This window comes from Natator depressus, unplaced genomic scaffold (genome assembly GCF_965152275.1).
Source record: "Natator depressus isolate rNatDep1 unplaced genomic scaffold, rNatDep2.hap1 scaffold_35, whole genome shotgun sequence".
Taxonomy (NCBI): Eukaryota; Metazoa; Chordata; order Testudines; family Cheloniidae; genus Natator; species Natator depressus.
Window position 1 is genome coordinate 548,126 of NW_027439787.1, and position 2,603 is coordinate 550,728.

The 2,603-nt window shown below is 53.8% G+C and overlaps 1 non-coding gene across 1 annotated transcript; it reads right to left on the minus strand.

The window, feature by feature from the left end:
• Positions 1-1,796: 1,796 nt before the first annotated feature.
• On the minus strand, positions 1,797-1,878 carry TRNAS-AGA (transfer RNA serine (anticodon AGA)). Its single transcript has one exon. It is a non-coding gene; the product is annotated as a tRNA-Ser (tRNA).
• Between the last annotated feature and the right edge of the window lie 725 nt (positions 1,879-2,603).

Consider the following 2,603-nt stretch of genomic DNA (forward strand, 5'->3'; position numbering starts at 1 on the left):
GAACCAAGGCCCTGACCAACCCTCTCAGCAAGTGAGTGTGCCCAGGCAGTACCCTGGGCAAGTCATGTTGTTAGCACAGGAATGTCCTCCTGCTGGTCACTTGGGGATGGACGCCCCACACAGAGGGGCTGACTCAGCCTCTACTTCCCTCCCACCCCGCCCCATTCCGCCAGGCAAGCAGCCTGGAACTCAGACTCAGAGAGTGAACTGTGTCGCTGGCCTTTCAGAGGAAAACAGTCACACAGCCAACCCCTCGGGGACATGGGGTGGTGGCAGACGGGCTCTCCCTCCAGGTCCCAGTCCTGGTTTACCCTGCTGGGCTCAGGCACATATGATCCCCAGGGGGAGCGGGAGTTGGGATTCACCAGGACATCCATTTTGACATACTTGTGGGAAAGGACAGAGGGCAAAATTCAGCCCCTGCCTCTGTAACAGCCAAGGATTTGAATCCAAGGAGCCTTTTCTGAGGAACAAAGTCTAATTCTAATTCGGAGGAACAAACAGGGGGAAAGGGGCAGAGATACAGAGTCAGGGAGTGAAATGGAGAAAATACAGGAAGAATTTCGAGCAAGGGCGAAGTGTAATAAACAGAATCCAGAATATTCTCTGCACACCTTGTATAACTCTAGGCCTGATTCTCTTCCACACTGACGACCCTTTCCCTGTCTCTGGCCGTGTCTAGAGGGCTTTATGCCCCTCTCCAGCCCCTTTACACTGCCGTGAAGGTAAAGGTGTTATGTCGTCTTAGCGCAAACAAGAATCAGACCCACCCTGGGTGTCCCGTCACCCCTCTGCACACCCAGGGTTTGTTTCTCAAAGGCTCTGAGCACCCACAGCTCTAAGTGAAGTCAGTGGCAGCTGCTGGTGTCCAGCACTTCTGACAATCAGGTGCCCAGTGCTTGTTCCATGCAGGGCTCTGGAAGCATTTAATACACTCGGCGGCACAGGGGGCACAGGTGGCTCTATTTGGGGAGTTTCACGCACAGGAGCCAGAAGCTCGCTAGAAGTTGGGGGGCCACCGGCGCTTAGATCATGGCCCTGTCACCAAGGCCCCGCCCCATGTCACTGTCTTCCCCTGAGGCCCCTCCCTCACTCTGCCTCTTACTTACCAATCCCCCGAGGCTCTGCCCCCCAACTCTTCACTCCTTTCCTCCCCCTCCCCCAACACCTTCCTGCCTGCCCCCCGCTCCTCTCTCTCTCTCTTCCCCCAAGACTCCACTCAGCCCCTGCTTGCTCCTCTCTGCCCCTTTCCCATAAGGGGGAGGCTACCAGGGGGGCCATGGGGCCAGGCCCCCATCCCTTTTTTCTGCCTTAAGTGAGCAGGAGGCAACAGGTCCTTGGGGAAGGAGACAGGGCAGGAAGAGGTGCAGTGGGGAATGGGAAGAGGCAGAGCATAAGTGGTGCCCCCACTTCTCTGAGGCTTCACTTCCAGTGCTTGAAAGATGACAATGGGCCCATGTGCCTCTGGGGGGGGGACGACACCCACACCACACCCCCAGCAGCTCAGCCTCCCCTGGCCTTTTAGACATGCTGCCTGTTCTCAGCTCCTTCCACAGTCTAGAGAGGAGCAGCACCCAGGGGTAGGACTGAGCCATGGGGCACTAGGTGAGTGGCAGAGGCTCCGGGAGCTGAGAGTTTGCCTCGGACCTCAGGGACACAGCGTGAGGCACCATCCCTGGCATCTCTATGCAAGAAGCAGAACAGGGTTTACTTGGTGTGGGGAGTGTCCTGAGAGCATCTCGGGGTCTGTCGAGATGTATTGCCCTGCTTAGCAAGTGTGGCTAGAACACAGGCCTCGCTGTGAGCAGGATTTGAACCTGTGCAGGGAAACCCTATTGGATTTCTAGCCCAACACCAGAACCACTCGGCAATCATAGCTGTGAGCCCAGCAATGCCCCAGGGCCAGAGAAACTGGGAAACAATCACAATGCCCAGGCCTGGCTCCCAAAGCACAGGGGGAATTTGTGGGTCTCGTTGCTTAGCCATGTGGTTAAGCATCAAACCAACCCCCTCCTGTGGGGTCTGTAATTATTGCTCTCCCCATTGTAAAGATAGGGAGATGGAGATAGAATTAAATTGGCCAAGGTCACGCAGTGAGTTAGAATCCACCAGCTCCCTGCTCTATCCACCAATGTTTGGACTTTCTCGCTTTTATTAAACTGTTTTTATTATTGGACTCTTTTCTCTATTTATAAACAGGACGAAGCCATGACTGGACTGTCAGACTGGAGAATGGGACACGGCTCCCTTCACCTGGACTCTGGATTTCTCCTTACTTCAGAGAAACTTGTTAGTGGTCAAATGAACCACATTCAAATGACTACAGATTATGAACCGTTTGTTGTTGTGGCCTTGGAAAATCCCCCCAGACTTTTCCCCTGAGTCAGGAATGACGATTTCTAGGTTCACTCTCATTTGTTTCAGTTTGATGTTAGCATCTATTGCAACTAATTGGTCAGAACCTCTCACTTCCGAAAGTCCCAGATGTGTGTCTCAGTTTCCCCACCTAGCTCCCTTCTTGGTACCTTTGATTTTCCTCAGAGTCTCCTTTAGAGCACTGGTTTGTTGGTACCAAGAACCAAGTCTGATTTCCAGGTCAGCAG